Source organism: Malus domestica, chromosome 15 (assembly GCF_042453785.1).
Source record: "Malus domestica chromosome 15, GDT2T_hap1".
In the NCBI taxonomy this organism is placed as follows: domain Eukaryota; kingdom Viridiplantae; phylum Streptophyta; class Magnoliopsida; order Rosales; family Rosaceae; genus Malus; species Malus domestica.
In genome coordinates, this window is record NC_091675.1 from 51843255 (window position 1) to 51863524 (window position 20270).

The following is a 20270-nucleotide window of genomic DNA, read 5'->3' on the forward strand; positions in this document are numbered from 1 at the left end:
TATTTGAGGTTTATAAACTGTGATTGATGGTCTTTCTTTTTATTGATTATCACATACTTGTATTATTGTCACTCACCCGATTTTACATATGACAGGCCTGGGTAGATTATGAGAAACCGCTTGATATTTTGGTTTCATTGAGTAATCCGGAACCCGGTGTCGTTGGATTCCGTTGAGTGATTCGAAATCCTTGTTCTCGCTCATTCCCATAAGGTTAGTCTAGAACCCTAGATTTGAGTGAATGAAAATTACCCACAATAGACCTTGTGAATATGAAATAGATTTACCATGTTATTACTGATAATCCAAGTAGAAAATTATATAGAGTTCCTTGGTTAAATTTGTGAAATGATATGTTATTGCATTCATTGATTAGCATATTTAAATGCTAAGATCATGTATCTTTGATTCATGAATTGATTGATTGACGGAATTGTGGAATGACTTGGTTATGGTTGTTATTATTTTGATTATTTTAGTTGATCAATGTGGCTTGAGAATAATATGTGCTTCGTTGGTTATTTGATATGTTACATGTTGTGGATGGAAGTATCGTGCTGAAAACATAGAATTTATATGATGGATGGAATGAGAATCTTGAACGGCATGTTGGTTTGTTTTGTAGCCATGAACTTGGTAATGTCATGCATGTCAAGTTCTAATAATTGATTACAGAATGCTATGTATTCCTATTAGAACGCACTGGAATAAATGTCTAAATTAGTGAACGATGAACTACGAACGGCTTGATCCCTAATGAGGGTACGTAGGCAATCTAACGAGGAGGTTAGATGCAGCCATAAAGTATACGAAAAATTACTATGCGATTCAATTCTCAAGTTGTGATTTGCCATATCCCGGAGGCGGGGTATGTTGAGATACGGGTATTTGGTGACGTCACATGTCGATCCTGAACATATGTTGGGATCGGGGCGTGACATTTTTGATCACTTCCATAGGTAGACAGTAGAATCAAAGTACGAGTTAATTTCTTGCTATTAAAGTGAATTGAGTATCGAGAAAACTATGAAGACCTTTTAGTTCATGTCGTAGAGTTGGGAAGTAGTATTGTACGTTTTGATGACGTATATCCAAGTGTCTATTTCAAAAATTTACCTGAGATATCACCAAATTGTGAAGTAAGATACACTATCAACCTATTTTCTAATACGACACCTATTATCCTTGCATCTTATCGAACGACTCCTTTGACTTGAGAAACTTAGTTACAAAAGCTTATCGATTAGGAATTCACCCAACCAAACACTTTATCTAGGGAACCCTAAACCTATCCAAGAAGACAATAGGTTGAACCTTAAAACTGTATCTAGATTTTAGCAACTCTATCGAGTGACATTTAACTCCGTTATACCATACTTTGAATTTATGGTCTATCCAACCAACCTCTGAGCCCAAGTTTTCTTCCGTAGCTTGTCAAATTCGTAGTGGTTTTACCGATGACTTTCTCACCTACCGTAGCAACGGGAGCAAATTTTCTAAACACTGACAGTCAGCTTTATACCAAATTCCTCAAATATTACCTTTGTTTTAGATTTCTTGGGAGACGTGATCTCAACAGAGACGTTCTTGTCAATTTCCAAAAAGGTTGCACATGAAGAAGATTTCATATTCCACAAATCGTTGTGAATAATGCGATATCCTTGGCCTTGTTGGTTATATCGACATTTCGTTAGTAACTTTTCAGCAGTGGTGTTTTTCCTTGCAAGTTGACCGAGGAAAATCAGTTTAACTGAGATGTGGAATATGATTACAGTTGTGACAACTGAGGTGTTGTCTATTTCTTACCCTTGTTCGTACACCTTTCGATAACATTGAATGATTTGGCTGCATACTGATAGAATATGACGAAGTATTGCTTATGTTTCCCAACGGTTGAAACCATATAAAGTGAACTAACTTACTATTGACCTAGAGTCAACAATTACCATCTTTCCTTGAAACTGGATGACACTTCTCTATGGAGAATCTTGTCCAAAATCTGTACCAACCTTAGACTTCTCAAATACATCTTCATTTGTAATGAGCTAAATTTCTGACAGTAGTGATGGACGAACTAAATCAACGTTTACGATTACACTATCGTGTATTACCCTGGTTGTGTAAACGTAATTACTGTTCACCGTAGTAAAAGATGTATCTACCCTTGAACATTTTCAACCTGTCCTATTCCAACTCATTTGGAATTCATGAGTATTGTTATGACGTGACTTACGAATCCTCAAGAAATCGTTCGAGTGGTTATAATCACTTACTGTATTTGAATAGAGATGAGAAATATCACCATAAGTTCCTAGTACGAGGTATTTTGTACATGTGGATATTATGATAATGTTTCGATGATTATCTATCAACTTGACAAGTCAGCTCACCTTCTGTTGGTCGAGAAGAACTACATTTTAGACCACTTATCAAAATTTCTCATTCTTGAACTTATTAGACTTTTTGACGTTTTGATCAGCATCTAATCTAACTGTGATTCCCTATTCACCATCTTGGGCTGGAAAGCATTCCAATCAACCTTAGGTACGTCTTACCCTACAACACTTTGTATTATTTCTTAAGCAAATAGATTGTTTAGATGAACCGCTGACATTGAAGTTTTAGTTATGACCATTAACTCCTCAATCACCTAACAAATACTTTACTGAACGAATCTTTACCATTAGTGATTGAATATTCTGAAAGCTACCGTTGTAGTGAGATATTATGCATTCAATCCAGCCATCTTGTACTCTAGATTCGATGAACTTGTTTTGACCCTCAAATTCTTGAGTGTTCATTTAGCCTTTTCGGCGTAATGTTTCACTAAACCCGAGTGGAAATTCATAATGAATCTACTTGCTGAGGCATATGTGAATTACAGTGTTTGGTTGCATAGTGTGCATGACACTACTGTATCTTATTATGATGCGCATTTCGCTTCCAAGTTTTGGGAAGCCTTCTTGAAGGCCATGCGTATTAAGTTTTGTCACATACCACATTTCACCCTCAGACTAACGGTCAGTCTGAATGAACTATTCAGACCTTAGATAACATATTTCTTTTGTATGTTTTATAGTTTTAACTGGTTATGTTAGACACCTATCTTTGCTTATGTTGCGTACGACGATAGTTATTATTATGGTTTGGCTATAGTATTGTTTAAGCTGTGATATAGAGATTTTACGCACGGAACATGTTTGACAGACGAGTATTGCGAACAAGTATTCGAATGATCAGGATTAAGATGTAGCAAACTATGAGATATTGACGATGTCGCCGAAGAGGGTCATGCGTGAATGCAATCAAGGCGTTAATCAGATGATTTATGTGTATTTCCCAATGAGGGGCAAGATGGTAATATTGCACCCTCATGAATTATTTGCTTGGTTATTGTGACAACACCGTAATATTGATAACTTATTTATTGTTTGGACTTGACCCAAAGATACTACACTTATTCTCGGATTACGTGACGCTACAAGTGCATAGGTGACATTTTTCTATGTTCAGTTTTGATTTCAGTACAACTATCTTGATTCTACGTTATTGTGTATATGTATTTTAATTTGACGTTATGTTTATATATATATTACCTTATGTTTTTATAAAATATAATATTATAGTATTGTGCTGAAGGAGAAGGAAAGTATGAGTTTGGAGCCATAAAATAGGAATCATTGCACACCTATCGCGACAGAATGACATTCTCTTTTATGCAACCGCTCTAGCTTGAATTCTTCTTTATATATTTTCCTTCTGTCTTGAGTATTTTATGTTTAGCAACTTATTTCAAATTTTGGGGACAAAATTTTTTTTAAGGGGTGTATATTGTGACAACTCGTCCCTACTTTTATGATTTTATTAATTTTAAAAGCGTGAATTGGCAAAAATGCTCTAGCTTGAATTCTTCTTTATATATTTTCCTTATGTCTTGAGTATTTTATTTTTAGCAACTTATTTCAAATTTTGGGGACAAAATTTTTTTTTAAGGTGGGTAGATTGTGACAACCCGTCCCTACTTTTATGATTTAATTAATTTTAAAAGCGTAAATTGACGAAAATGCCCAAGAGGCGAGATTATTGACTTTCGTTGATCGTTGTTTGTGACACGTATGAGTTATTACTTTACCGTACCCTTGAAGTACTCGATGGTAAAAACGCATAGGCGCAAGCGGAATCGAATTTGGAGCAACGATGAAAATTTTATTGAACAATGAATCCGAAAAATACTTTTGTAAAAATTACTATTTTATATTTTATATATTTATTCAAAATTTTATATTATTATATCACTATTTTAATATATTTCTATGGGATATTTTTTATTATTTTATTAATATTTTCGGCCCATGGGGCCCACACTCACCCAAGCTCTCATCTCATTTTCTGCCATGTGTTTTGTCTCCTCCTTCTGTCCTGTAAGACTCCCCTTTTTCTCTCCCTTGGTGAAACCTAGTGACACTGGAACCACCACCACCACCACCACCTTGCCGTTGCGACTCCGGCGAGTTACTCCACTCGATGACCCAGGTTGGCACCACCTTCGTCGTTTTCTCCCCCCTCCATGTCGAACGAGCACCACTCATTTTCTTCCCCAAGGCCACTGTTCACGTTTTTCTTTTCTGACGACATTCATAGCAAGTTCTCGCTGTTCATGACGAAGGTAAGGTTCGAAAACCCTCAATATCTTTGAACACCCTCAATATCTTCGTAAATCCCGTCCCTGATTTTCACTATTGCAAATTACGTATGTGTATTAAGGAGTTATTATATTATTTTTGGAATTTATATTAATTGTAGAGTGTTGAGATTGTGTATTCAAAAGATATCAATGTGAAAAAGCTACAATTAAAAAGTTGCCCTTAATTAATTAAGGAGAGGAAAAAAAAGGGAACTTTAACGAAAAGCTCCCGGTACTGTTCATTTTAACGAAAAACCACATTTTTACACTAAAAAGTCAATCCTGGTACTATTCACTTTACCCTTTATTTTGTCCTTATCGTTAAAACTCAAAGTTTTCAAGCCCTTTTCATTAGTTTTCCTAAAAAAAAAAGAAAAGGAATTTGGGGAGAGAAATGAAGGAGGCTTGGCCAACGGGAAGGCGGGAGAGAAAGAAGGCTGCCAATGAGAAAAAAGGAAAGGAGGAGGAAAGAGGGGAGGGGAGGGACACCAGATTCCCTGCCCAATTGTCTTTTCCGACCTGAACGCGTCATTGCTACCACTTCCGACGGGTTTTCCGTCCATTTTTTGGCGATCCACCATTTTTGAAATAATGTTCTTCAATTACCACCACAAAGACACTCATCTAGAGGTCAGGAAAAAAGCCCAAGCAAGATTGGGGGTGTTGGAGTTCGAATTGAGGACGAATCAAATGACACCCATTTCAAGGGTTCCGGCGGATCGAGGCAAAATTGAAGGGTTCCCCGGCAAAATTGGACCTCGGCCCAGGTATGAAAATTTCTCCCCGCACTGATATCTACATGCCTGTAAAGTTTGGTAATTTTTGGAAATAGTTGAATTTTCGGCAAGTCGGGGCTGCCGACCGCCACCCGCGGCGGCGGCCTGCCCAGTGGGCCGACGATGTCCTTTTAAGTTCAAATAGATGCCTTGATTTCATAATTGATATCCGTATGACGTAATTTGATTGTTTGGACTTAGTTTCATTACGATACCTCATGTTGATGCACAAAACCGGAGGTTTTGGGACAATATAAATCCGATCGTGAATCTGCAAGTAATGTAAGTAACACAAGATGTATCGTGGTTCACCCCAATGTTTGGGCTACGTCCACACTGATTATTGAATTTCTTTAAGATGCTGAAGAGGGAGAAAGAGAGTTTCTCTGTGAGGATGAGAGCTCTGAGAGGGTGAAGGTACGGCCTAAGAAATGGCCTCCCTTCATGAAGAGAGTGAGGGGTCCTTTTATAGAATAAGGGCTCCTCACTTATTACATATTTGCCCTTTATTTATTACATAATTACATTTGAGTCCCCCGAGTATTTATACGAGATCTAAAAACGGAGGCCCTAAGTATGGTATAAACAGTAATCCCCCAAGTCTTCAGTCAAGATAGTCTTTTGGCTGGAGACTTGAAATTCAGTCCATGTGTGGACCAAAGTAACTAGACATCGTCTAGGACTGATACTCGATATGAGGCGGTGCTCAATCTGAAATGATGCTCAACTAGAAGTAGCACATGTTGCGAGGCTGCTTGGCTTGTGGCTTATGTTGTCTTGGTTGGCTTGGCTTGTGGCATTGAAGGTAAGGGAGTCCCTTTTATAGAATAAGGGCTCGCTCCTCAATACATGAATGATAGGCTAGAGTTGATGCTCGCGGCGAGGGCATTGCTCAGCTGGCGACGATGCTCTCTAATGATGGTGAGGGAGTCTCTTTTATAGAATAAGGGCTCGCTCCTCAATACATAAGTGATGAGTTAGGAGTGATGTTCCCGGCGAGGCGATTGCTCAGCTGGCGGCGATGCTCTCTAATAAAGGTGAGGGAGTCCCTTTTATAAAATAAGGGTTCGCTCCTCAGTACATGAATAATGGGTGCTTTCTAATGAAAGTGAGGGAGTCCCTTTTATAGAATAAGGGCTCGCTCATCAGTACATAAATAATGGGCTAAGTCCCCCAAGTATTTTTCATGAGGCCCAGTTGAGGCCCAATAAATGGTACATAATGTAGTCCCCCAAGTCTTCGGTCAATAGAGTCTGTTGGTTGGACACTTCAAATTGAATCCAAGTATGGGCTGAAGTGGCGGTTGTTCGGAGGCGGTATTTGTATACCCTGCACTGAAGCTTTGTAGGTGAAGCTTTGCAAGTGAAGCTTTGAAGCTAGAGCTCTGTAAATGAAGCTTTTAAAGCTAGAGCTCTATAAATGAAGCTTTTGAAGCTAGAGCTTTGTAAATGAAACTTCTGAAGCTAGCGCTTTTGTGAATGAAGCTTTTGAAGCTAGAGCTCTGTAAATGAAGCTTTTGAAGCTGATTGACATGAGTGATGGTCATGAATGTTTATGTTGATTGACATGAGTGATGCTCATGGATGTTGATGAATGATGGTCATGAATGTTTATGTATGATTGACATGAGTGATGTTCATGAATGTTTATGTATGATTGACATGAGTGATGCTTATGTATAATTTTGGAGTACTGGATGTACTTTTGATCACCTGATTGGTGATAATAGCGGCAGGCTGCCAAATAATTTTGGAGTACTGGGCGTACTTTAGATCACCTGGTTGATGATAATAGCGACAGGTTGCCGAATAATTTTGGGAGTACTGGGCGTACTTTAGATCACCTGGTTGATGATAATAGCGACAGGTTGCCGAATAATTTTGGGAGTACTGGGCGTACTTTTGATCACTTGGTTGGTGATAATAGCGGCAGGTGCCGAATAAATTTGGAGCCATAGGGCCTGGCTCTTTTGGGCATATGGGCATTCGCCCTCCACATGACATTGCAGCCCACTATTTTGGGCTTGCCCTTTTTTTTTAAAATTTTTTTTATTATTACCCTCTGATGGGGTTTATATAGATGTCTCCGAAAGATAAGAAAAATAAATTATATCATTCAAAAATAAATCTCACCCTCTGCTCAATGGGTTATGCCCATAATTCCCTTTTCTGCATGCCATCACCACCGCAATTATGTCTGCTTCTTTTTATCTTCTTTTGCTTTCTGCTTTTTACTTTCTGCTTTTCTTTTGCTTTCGGCCTGGTTGGTGCTAAGACCTTGTAGTGGGATGGCAAACAGCTTGGCATCATTATGTCTGAATTCCTTTATCATCGTGGTGCCGAACCACTTTCCAGTTGTGTGTTTAAAGGAACCTGTTTTACCTTCACTGCTTTTTGACCATACTTCCTCCATCTATACCCAATTGAAGTAATGATTACTCCCCTGGAGCCGATACTAGACCGGTTGAGTCATTCTGGGAGGCAGCGGAATGTTGACGTCTGCAACGTGCGGACCGAAGCCCAAATGCGACGTCGTTTGGCCTGCCACCAGAAGAAGAAACAAACCGAGCAAAACATTGAAACTCACCAGAGAGATCGCCGGAGTCAGAGCTTAAGAGAGTAAACACCCATGATCCATGTGAAGAGAGTGAGAGAGTGAGAGCATGAGAGAGTAAACTCATCCAAATTAGAGTAAACTCACACAACTCCGGCCACAGAGTCGTACTCTTCCATACCAACATTTCCATTTCCAACACTACCCTCCACGTTCTTCTTCACCCTCCCTGCAATCACACGGCACACCAACATTGCCCTCTTGTCACCCTCCTTCGTCGCCACCACCGCTTTATCATGAGCTCTGCTGCTTGTCGCAGTTGTCAAAATACCCAGCTCCGTCAACTCCCCAGAGAACTTGTTGAAGCCGTTTTTTATAATGATGCAAACATTGCAGTGTGGGATTAAGTTACTTGGAGAGCTTGGTGGCAAAGGTGGTGTAGTGGAAACGGATGAGCTCGTTGCCGTCAGCGATGCAGCGGGGGTGTTTCTTGGAGAGCTTGGTGGCTTTTACTTTGATGGAGTCTCTATACTCTTTGAATTTGGTGATGGTATCTTGGGTGTTATGGACTTTAAGGATGCGGTCGATTTTGTAGATTGGGGTTCTTTTTTCAGCCAGCTGGACTGGAATATGATCTCCACTATGTTCTTGCTAGTATCATCAGGACTCCGAGCTTGTATGGTGTCTCTACCGTCACAAGGAGAAGATCAACCTCGCTGGTCACGAAGAGAAGATCAGCCTCCGCTACTCAAGCTCCGACTCCAGCGATCTCTCTTGTGAGTTTCACTGTTTTGCTCGGTTTGTTTCTTCTTCTGGTGGCGGGCCAAACGACGTCGCATTTGGGCTTCGGTCCGTAAATTGTAGACATTAACATTCTGCTGCCTCCCAGAATGACTCATCTGGTCTAGTATCGGCTCCAGGGAGTAATGATTGCTTCAAATGGGTATAGATAGAGGAAGTATGGTAAAAAAGCAGTGAAGGTAAAACAGGTTGCTTTAAACACACAGCTGGAAAGTGGTCCGGCACCACGATGATAAAGGAATTCAGACATAATGATGCTAAGCTGTTTGCCATCCCACTACAAGGTCCCAGCACCTACCAGACTGAAAGCAAAAGAAAAGCAGAAAGCAAAAGAACATAAAAAGAAGCAGACATAATTGCGGTGGTGATGGCATGCAAAAAAGGGAATTATAGGCATAACCCATTGAGCAGAGGGTCGGATTTATTTTTGAATGATGTAATTTATTTTTCTTATCTTTCGGAGACATCTGTATAAACCCCTTCAGAGAGTAATAATAAAAAATTAAAAAAAAAACGGCAAGCCTAAAATAGTGGGCTGCAATGTCATGTGGAGGGTGAAGACCCATATGCCCAAAAGAGCCAGGCCCTATGGCTCCAAATTTATTCGGCACCCTGCCGCTATTATCACCAACCAAGTGAGCAAAAGTACGCCCAGTACTCCCAAAATTATTCGGCAACCTGCCGTTATTATCACTAACCAGGTGATCAAAAGTACATCCAATACTCCAAAATTATTTGGCAGCTTACCGTTATTATCACTAACCAGGTGATCAAAAGTACGTCCAGTACTCCAACATTATACATGAGCATCACTCATGTCAATCATACATAAACATTCATGACCATCATTCATCAACATCCATGAGCATCACTCATGTCAATCAACATAAACATTCATGAGCATCACTTATGTCAATCAGCTTCAAAAGCTTCCTTTACAGAGCTCTATCTTCAAAAGCTTCATTTACAGAGTTTTAGCTTCAAAAGCTTCATTTACAGAGCTCTAGCTTCAAAGCTTCACTTGCAAAGCTTTCACCTACAAAGCTTCAGTGCAGGGTATACAAATACCGCATCCGAACAATCGCCACTTCGGCATATACATGGATTCTATTTGAAGTCTCTAGCCAACAGACTTTATTGACCGAAGACTTGGGGGACTACATTATGTACCATATATTGGGCCTCAACTGGGCCTCATGAAAAATACTTGGGGGACTTAGCCCATTATTTATGTACTGAGGAACGAGCCCTTATTCTATAAAAAGGACTCCCTCAATTTCATTAGAGAGCACCTATTATTCATGTACTGAGGAGTGAGCCTTTATTTTATAAAAGAGACTCCTTCACCTTCATTAGAGAGCATCACCACCAGCTAAGCAACCGCCTCGCCGCGAGCATCACTCCTAACTCATCACTTATGTATTGAGGAGCGAACCCTTATTCTATAAAATGGACTCCCTCACCATCATTAGAGAGCATCGTCGCCAGCTGAGCAACTGCCTCGCCGCGAGCATCAACTCTAGCCCATCATTTATGTTTTGAGGAGCAAGCCCTTATTCTATAAAAGGGACTCCCTCACCTTCAACGCCATAAGCCGAGCCAACCAAGGCAACATAAGCCACAAGCCGAGCAGCCTCGCAACATGTGCTACTTCTAGTTGAGCATCATTTCAGATTAAGCACCGCCTCATATCGAGTATCAGTCCTAGATGACGTCCAGTTACTTCGCCCACACATGGACTGAGTTTTAAGTCTCCAGCCAAAAGACTCTATTGACTGAATACTTGGGGGACTACTGTTTATACCATACTTAGGGCCTCCGTATTTAGATCTCGTATAAATACTAGGGGGACTCAAATGTAATTATGTAATAAATGAAGGGGCAAATATGTAATAAGTGAGGAGCCCTTATTCTATAAAAGGACCCCTCACTCTCCTCATGAAGGGAGGCCAAATCTTAGGCCATACCCTCACCATCTCAGAGCTCTCATCCTCACAAAAAAGCTCTCTCTCTCCCTCTTCAACATCTCGGAGAAATACAATAATCAGTGTGGACGTAGCCCAAACATTGTGGTGAACCATGATACATCTTGTGTTATTTACATTTCTTGCAGATTCATGGTCGAATTTACGTTGTCCCAAGACCTTCGGTTTTGTGCATCAACATATTTGATGGATGAAATAGAAACCTTGATTATCATGTGGGTTGTTATGTAGCTTGAATTGAATAATTCATGCTTGTCAAGTCCAACTGTTTGATTGAGGAATGTTATGCCTTTTGGCTTGAGTGAATAGTGTTATATGTCGAGTTATAAAGACGTTGAACTACGAATGGCTTGATCCCTATTGAGGGTACATAGGCAATCTAACGAAGAGGTTAGATGCAGCCATAATGTATACGCAAAATTATTATGCATCTAGATCTTGAATTATATTTTGTACATATCCAAAAAGGCGGGATACGTTGAGTTACGAGCATTTAGTGACGTCACGTGTCGATCTGAGATGTATGTCGGGATTGGGGCGTGACAATTTATCCCAGCCATCTTTTTCCAGATTCTGACGGTTGTAGCGGCAACCAGCTGAGAAGAAGAAAAAAAAGAAAAAAAAGGAAAAAAAAAAAAAGGAAGCCTAGATCCGCGACCCGGATCTAGCCCAACCTGATTCTAAAATGCATATGGAATATTCTTAGTGTTGACCTTTAAGAAATTTTCTCGGAAATCCTCCTAGGCTAATTTCGACGTCTAGAGTCCATTTTTGACTTCCATTTAGGAAAATTTTGAAGTTTTAACATAGTTGACCACCGGGCCGTCTTTGTTGACTTTTTAAGTTTGATCGTTCACTTTTCGTTGACTTTTTACAAAATTTGCCTGGGACCCCTCTTAGCGTATTTCGACGCTCTGATTACTATCGGAGACTCAGACTTTCTTAGCTTGAAATGATGTGACATCGCAAGTACCTATGAGTGGGTCTTTTCTTTTATATAGTACATATATATATATATTTGTTAGTTTCCATTTATATATTTGGTAAAGAATTTTCTACGTTACGCCTAGATTAGGGTAACGTATATAAAAATTAACGTATTGAAGGAATTCATGCAAATATACTACGTCCTACGAGATACACATGTATGCGTATTAGTATGGATGCTTTAATGGTATTTACGGTTTTGAATAGTATTCCATTGACTAGGGTTATTGAATTATCGATTTACCATTGCATGATCATATTTGTGTTATCTGCTCATCGTGTGTTGCACTGGTGTTAGTACTTGCCTAGGCTAGGGCCAGTCTTTCACATGTATGTTCAATTCGCACTGTACGCTCACTTTGGATCCATTGTAGGTGCCAGTCCTGTCCTCGATTGCAATAGGCAATTAGGACTCGTATGTGACGTGCTTAGCACCCGTTTTCATGTGATTGTAGTACTAGAGCGTAAATCATTATTACACCCAGTCCTATTCATGTCAGAATACCTTTGCATGAACTCGTGTGTCAACATATGTCGATGAGCACTCGATGTGATATGTTTATTTCTGCAAGATATTGTGATTACTAGAAGTTATGTACCTATTTACGAATTTTGTGACGTATTGAATTCTTGAGATATTGCAAACTACTGTAAGTATTTTCATACTATACGTAGTATGTATATTTTGGAAACTATACTTGCTTTACGGTGAGGGGTTATAATGTTTTCAAAAAGCTTTTTATAAAACTTTATTTTTAAGCCCACTCATCCTTGTTTTTCGTCCCTCCAGGATTTAGTGGCAATGTTCGTGTCGACGAGGATTTCTGGCAAACGTTGATATCGGAGACTACTTCCGATGGTATAATTCTCAATCTACTATACTGTACTTTACTTATGCTCTTATATCACGTGTGAAATGAGTTCATTCACGCTCACTAGCGCACTCTTATACTTAGGCACTTCTAGATTTAAATTTACTCACATTTTTCACATCACTACTCATTAATGAAATCTTTATTTTCCTAAAAGATTATTGCCTCATATGAGAAAGTCCCTATAATATAAACCCTAAATTTGAAGTTTACATAATTTTATGTGATAATTTCATTGGAAGCTAATTCTTTTAGTTAATTTAACTTGATTTTATTGTAAAATATTTTTTGTGTAATATTATTACCCAAAAAGGTTCAAAATTCTCAAAGCCAAATTTTATTCCAATGGAGTTTTAATGAAAAGTCCGCGGTACTGTTCACTTTAACGAAAAACCACATTTTTACACTAAAAATTCAAACTTAGTACTATTCATTTTACCTTTTATTTTGTCCTTATCATTAAAACTCAAAGTTTTCGAGCCATTTTCATTAGTTTTCCTTTTATTTGGGAGTTTTAACGAAAAGTCCGCGGACCCGGCTTTGCAACCCGGACCCAGCTTCTCTGCTCTCCCAGTTTCCATACACTCTCATCCCCTCCTATTTTGTGCGATCACGATTAAGCACGTTAACATTTTATATTGATTTTTTTATAGACATAATAAGACAAAAAACGATAGTGATATAAAATATTGACGTGACTTAACATTTGACAAAAATTGAAGATAATTTTGTTTTTTTGACTAAATGATCAAAATAATTGGTGGCGAATAAAATCAGAAATCTCACTTTGAAGAAACGAAACTTCCGACGTGGTGGGCTGCGACTTTTGACTGATTGAGAGTCCTCCATCCGCAGCTCCTCCGTCTTCCTCCCAAGCCTTTTACCTTTTCTTTCTTTCTTCTCCAAAACTAGCAATCTGAGATTTGAACCTCTCTCTCTAAGAAGCAGCGGCATGCTTTTCCAAACGTAATCTGCAATTTAATCAAACAGCCACCGAATTTTCTGGAATCCTGTCAACGCAGAGATGCTTCGGATTTTGATCGGTCAACGCCAGCTGCTTACCTGAGCTCCAAAAGATCCAACAGTGATGACGTCCTCCACCTCTGTTTCTGTTTGGCTGATTCTGCTGTTTGGCTTCTTTCACCTCTACAAGCTTGCTGCCAATGTCGTCTCTGTGTGTTATTGAATTTGGGAGTGTTTGGTTGTGGGAACCGGAATGAACTAATGAATGAATGAATGAATGACTGAATGACTGGAAACATTCCCGAAGAGCTTGGGGGTTTGTCAGACTTGGTGAGCTCGGATCTTTACTTGGCAACCTTGCAAAACTGCGTTTCCTATATGAACCCGCATCCTTTTGTTAGATAAAATCTATCGTCTTTCTTTTTTATTCGATATGCTAATCTGCTGTTTTTAATTGTTCCATTGGAGTGACTTTCTTCCTTAAAGTCCTTGTGCCGGATGCATATAATTTATAGTATGATCCCTGGTTTCAAGATTCACAAGAAGGGAACATCCAGTCATTGCAAGTCCTGTGAATTTCATACACTTTCATCTCAGTAAGAGGGAGGAGAGAGTGAAAAGTTACTAATTTCTCTACCATCGGAGAATGCAAATAACATATAGTTTTGCCATGGAATGCAGGGATCTTTCAAATAACAATCTGACAGGGAATATTCCAGTTAATGGATTCTTTTCACTTTTTACTCCCATCAGGTTTGTTGAAGCAACTTTACTCTTTTTCTTTAACTTTAGGGACAAAAATAACAATCTGACAGGGGATACACTTTCATCTCAGTAAGAGGGAGGAGAGGGTAATATAGCTTGATCAAGTTGGTGTTGTAGTTGTTGTATGGGATGCAGCTCAAAAACTTTTCTTTGCGCGACCTACAAGTTGCAACGGATACCTATAGCGACAAAAATATTATTGGTAGAGGTGGATTTGGTAAGGTTTATAGAGGACGCTTAGCTGATGGAACTCTGGTTGCTGTAAAAAGACTTACACAGGAGAGAACCCAAGACGGGGAACTACAGTTCCAAACAGAAGTTGAAATGATTAGAATGGCTGTCCACCACCGCAATCTGCTTTGTCTGCATGGTTTTTGCATGACACCAACAGAAAGGCTGCTTGTATATCCTTATATGGCTAATGGAAGTGTGGCATCTTGTTTAAGAGGTACTCATCTAAATTGTTTGCTGCGTTGATGAATCTTTTTGTTTTCACGACGTTAAATTTTTTTTCGATCACATTGATATAATGAATTTAAAAACCTGACCAATTTGGCTTGGAGTATCAGCACTAATTTTTTTAATGTTTTTTTTCCTTCAATTTTAAGTTACCTTCTCGATGCTGATTTTATTTCTGTTTAATTTGAAAAGGATGACAAGAAGACCCTTTTTTTGGGTAGGACGGGTGGTATGATATGTGTTAGACCACATTACCTATTGCTTGTAATTTGAAATTCTCCTCTCATAAGTATGTGGATATATTATTGTAGGTCGTCCGGAAGGACAACCTGCACTTGATTGGCCAATAAGACAACGCATTGCATTGGGATCTGCAAGAGGCCTTGCTTATTTACATGATCACTGTGATCCAAAAATTATTCACCGTGATGTGAAAGCAGCAAACATATTGTTGGATGAGGAATTCGAAGCAGTTGTTGGAGACTTTGGGTTGGCTAAACTCATGGACTACAAGGATACATATGTTACCACACATGTATGTAGCACATTTGGTCATATGGCACCGGAGCACTTTTCAACTGGAGTGTCTTCCGAGAAAACTGATGTTTTTGGATACGGAGTCATGCTTCTTGAACTCATCACTGGGCAGAGGGCTTTCAATCCTCAGCTTGCGAGTGATGATGATGTCATGTTAGTTGATTGGGTATGCATTTACGTCTTTCTGTTTGTGTATGTAGCTAGTTTATTGTTATATGATTATTTCCCAACAACATTTGCATTTCCTTAGTAATTAGCTTTTAGAAAATAAGTTTGGTTTAATTAGCTTTTATTAGTTAGAGTTATGATTAGCTGTGTAGATTTTTTTATCTTTATTTATAACAATCCAAGGTTTAAACTGTCAGAGATTAATTATTGCATTTCCTTAGTAATTGTTACTATTGTTGTTGCTTCTTTTGCCAATGTATTGGCATTTTGTGATTTCTTGAAGAATTTGGCATATGTTTTGTGTCGATCCTAATTTCCTCATCATCTCCTTATTCTTGCTATCTTGGCCTCTCGCTTTTTCCTATTCTCTCTATTGCATCTTTGTCTTCTCTTTGCATGATATCAATATTTGAATGACGATACATTTTTGTAAGCAGTTTGATTTTCTGTAGAAAAAAGTTTGAACATTACAACACATTTTTGTTCTCCTAGATTCCCGCACCTTTTGTTTCAAATTGTCGAACCACCCGACAATTTCTGTTTTATTTTTCCTAAAAAAATTAGGTCAAATGACTACTGAAAGATCGGAGGTTGGAAAGACTTGTTGATGCTGATCTAAATGGAAATTATATTGACGATCAAGTGGAGCAGCTGATCCAAGTAGCTCTACTGTGCACACAAGGCTCCCCAGGGGAACGGCCCAAGATGTCAGAGGTTGTCCAAATGCTTGAAGGCGAAGGCGAAGGTTTGGCTGAAAGATGGGAGGAGTGGCAAAACAAGGAGATGATCCGCCAAGATTTCAACACTATTCATCATCCAAGTACTTGGATCATAGACTCACCTTCTCCTAATTTTGTGTTGTACTATTTCTGTGAGTTTGAAGAAATGGATAAAAAGAAAGGAAAACCAATGAAAAAGGCTTGAAAACTTTGAGTTTTAATGATAAGGACAAAATAAAGGGTAAAGTGAATAGTACCAGGATTGACTTTTTAGTGTAAAAATGTGGTTTTTCATTAAAGTGAACAGTACCGGATGCTTTTCGTTAAAGTTCCCTAAAAAGAATGACATGTGATAGAGAGTTCATCATATAGCTTCTGACTTTAAGGATTTTTCATTTAGTTCTAGTTCATGTTGCGCAAAAAATATTAGGTAACACTGCTACTGGGGCTATTGCAGGAGGGGTTGCTGTTGGTGCTGCTTTACCGTTTGCTGCACCTGCAATTACACTTGCTTATTGGCGACGGAGAAAACCACAGGATCATTTCTTTGATGTACCTGGTTAGTGAACTATAGGAGTAATATAGCTTGATAAAGGTGGTGTTGTAGTATGGGATGGAGGTTTCACTAATCTACTGTCTTTGCAGCTGAGGAGGATCCAGAAGTTCTTTTAGGACAGCTCAAAAGGTTTTCTTTGCGCGAACTACAAGTTGCAACGGATACCTTTAGTAACAAAAATATTCTTGGTAGAGGTGGATTTGGTAAGGTTTATAAAGGACGCTTAGCTGATGGAACTCTGGTTGCTGTAAAAAGACTTAAAGAGGAGAGAACCCAACGTGGGGAGCTACAGTTTCAAACAGAGGTTGAAATGATTAGCATGGCTGTCCACCGCAATCTGCTTCGTCTGCGTGGTTTTTGCATTACACGAACAGAAAGGCTGCTTGTATATCCTTATATGGCTAATGGAAGTTTGGCATCATGTTTACGAGGTACTCTTCTAAATTGTTTGCTGCGTTGATAAATCTTCTTGTTTTCACGAAATTAAAAAATGGGTAAATTACATTTTACACCCTCAGGTTTGAGTGTAATTGTAACCTCATACAATATTTTTAAAACATTTCAATTTTATACATTTCCTTATCATTTCTAGCAATTTCATACATCTGTTAGTCAAACCGTGAGTTTGACTGTTAAGGAATGACATGGCAAATGTGAGGTCCACATTTTTATTGACGGGGATGCCAACTATGATTCACGTGGAATAAAAACAAATAAAAAAGATTAATAAATAGAAAATTAAATTTTTTTATAATTAAAAACTAAAAAAATAGAAAAGATAAAAAAAATGGTGTTGTTCATCCCTTTCCTGCTCTCACCCCGTCCCCGCATTCTTCATTTCCCCCCGCCCACCATCGCCACCTTCCCTTTCCTCAGCCACTGCAATGAATAGACCACATTACCTGTTGCTTGTAATTTGAAATTCTCCTCTCATAAGTATGTGGATATATTATTGTAGATCGTCCAGAAGGACAACCTGCACTTGATTGGCGAATAAGACAACGCATTGCATTGGAATCTGCAAGAGGCCTTGCTTATTTACATGATCACTGTGATCCAAAAATTATTCACCGTGATGTGAAAGCAGCAAACATATTGTTGGATGAGGAATTCAAAGCAGTTGTTGGAGACTTTGGGTTGGCTATACTCATGGACTACAGGGATACACATGTTACCACAGCTGTACGTGGCACAATTGGTCATATAGCACCAGAGTACCTTTCAACTGGAAAATGTTCCGAGAAAACTGATGCTTTTGCATACGGAGTCATGCTTCTTGAACTCATCACTGGGCAGAGGGCTTTTGATCTTGCTCGGCTTGCGAATGATTATGATGTCATGTTACTTGATTGGGTATGCTTTTACGTCTTTCTGTTTCTGTTTGTTGCTAATTTATTGTTATATGCAAGATTATTTTCCAACAATATTTGAATGAGGTCCACCTTTGAGAGTTTTAACGAAAAGTCCACGGTACTGTTCACTTTAACGAAAAATCATATTTTTACATTAAAAAGTTAATCCTGATACTATTCACTTTACTCTTTATTTTGTCTTTATCGTTAAAACTCAAAGTTTTGAAGCCTTTTTCATTAGTTTTCCTTAATATCTTTCATATTTTATAAAATAAAAAAAAAGACATAATGTTGTTGAAATTCAACGATATTCTTGCTTCGATCTATTGTTTCCCTAAGTCCAAATCTTGGAAATTATGTTTCAATACTCATTTTTAAAGAAATGTTATATAATATACTGTAAATTAGGTGTATCTCTCGATACCAATGTTGCTATTTATTTAAGCCAAAAATAATGGGTCTCGACACCTAATCACTTTATTTCAAACCGCTAATCTCATATGACATTCTTAATCATTGTATATGGAACATTTCTGCAATCATTTTAGTTGGTTCTTTGCAATACTTTAAAAACCTATTACTCATCATAGAGCTGCCAAGTTCCTGTCTAATTAATGTAAAAATCACTTAGTCTTTTTTGGCCCGAATATTGAAAACAATTAGAATCATGGATCAAAGAAAAGAAATAATACTTAACTTTTAGAAAATAACTTTAGTTTAATTAGCTTTTATTAGTTAGACTTACGATTAAGCTGTGAAGATTTATTTATCTTTATTTACAACAATCTAAGATTTAAATTGTCAGAGATTAATTATTACATTTCCTTGGTAATTGTTGTTAGTATTGTTGTTGCTTCTTTTGCCAATGTATTGGCCTTGCTGTGATTTCTTGAAGAATTTGGCATGTGTTTTGTATCGATCCTAATTTCCTCATTATCTCTTTATTCTCGCTATCTTGGCTCTTTCTTCTTTTTATTCTCTGTTTGCATCTTTGTCATATGTTCGCATCACATCAATATTTGAATGACGATGCATTTTTGTAAGCAATTTGATTTTCTGGAGATACTGCGGCCCTTCAAATTTTGAACATTACAACACATTTTCACTCTCCTAGGTGCCCTCACCTTTTGTTTCAAATTGTAGAACTATCTGATTTTGTTCCTTTTTATTTTAACTAAAATAATTAGGTCAAAGGACTACTGAAAGATCGGAGGTTGGAAACACTTGTTGATGCTGATCTAAATGGAAATTATGTTTACGATCAAGTGGAGCAGCTCATCCAAGTAGCTCTACTATGCACACAAGGCACCCCAGGGGAACGACCCAAGATGTTAGAGGTTGTCTGGATGATGGAAGGGCGATGGTTTGGCTGGGAGGAGTGGCAAAAAGAGGAGGTGTTCCACCAAGATTTCAACCCTATTCATCATCCAAGTACTAATTGGATCACAGACTCAACTTCTCATATTCCTCTGGATGAGTTGTCTGGTCCCAGATGATATGCTCGTTGGTTCTGTCCCCTGTATACATGTAAGAAGCCTCAGAGGACTGTAGAAGGTCCATTTTGTATTTCAGTGATACAACATTTGTGCATATGTTTTGTCTTTGTTTTCGATTTTGTTTTTGTCTCTCGTATTTTTTAGATCACAAAAATGGAGCTGGTGCTGTTGTAATTTTTATAGGGTTAACTGGCATTACGAAGTTATATGGTGCTAGCAGGAATTAGGAAGGGCCATAAAAGCACCCATTCCTGATGATTTATGTATCTATCCAGAAATTAGTTCAGATTGTCGAGTAAATAATCATTCTGAAGTTATAACTATATATATTTTTTAGTGTTCCAATAGATCCTATAGATACGATAAGGACACTAGGTCAAGTGCGTTCCTATAGATCCTTTAGATACGATAAGGACACTAGGTCAAGTGCACGGCTGCTTGTGGACGGATAGTGTTTGAAATTTCATCGTGATCATTGCAAGTGTGACTTTGTGGCACTACCCTTATAAGTACTTGAACTAAGGCATTAGGGATCAAGAGATCACTTTGTGTCATTCCAAAACAGGAATTTGAGCTCTGTCTATCCTCTTTAAAGTA

General features: G+C 38.4%; 1 pseudogene; it reads left to right on the forward strand.

The window, feature by feature from the left end:
* Positions 1–13926: 13926 nt before the first annotated feature.
* On the forward strand, positions 13927–19996 carry LOC103402255 (BRASSINOSTEROID INSENSITIVE 1-associated receptor kinase 1-like; annotated as a pseudogene).
* Positions 19997–20270: the final 274 nt, after the last annotated feature.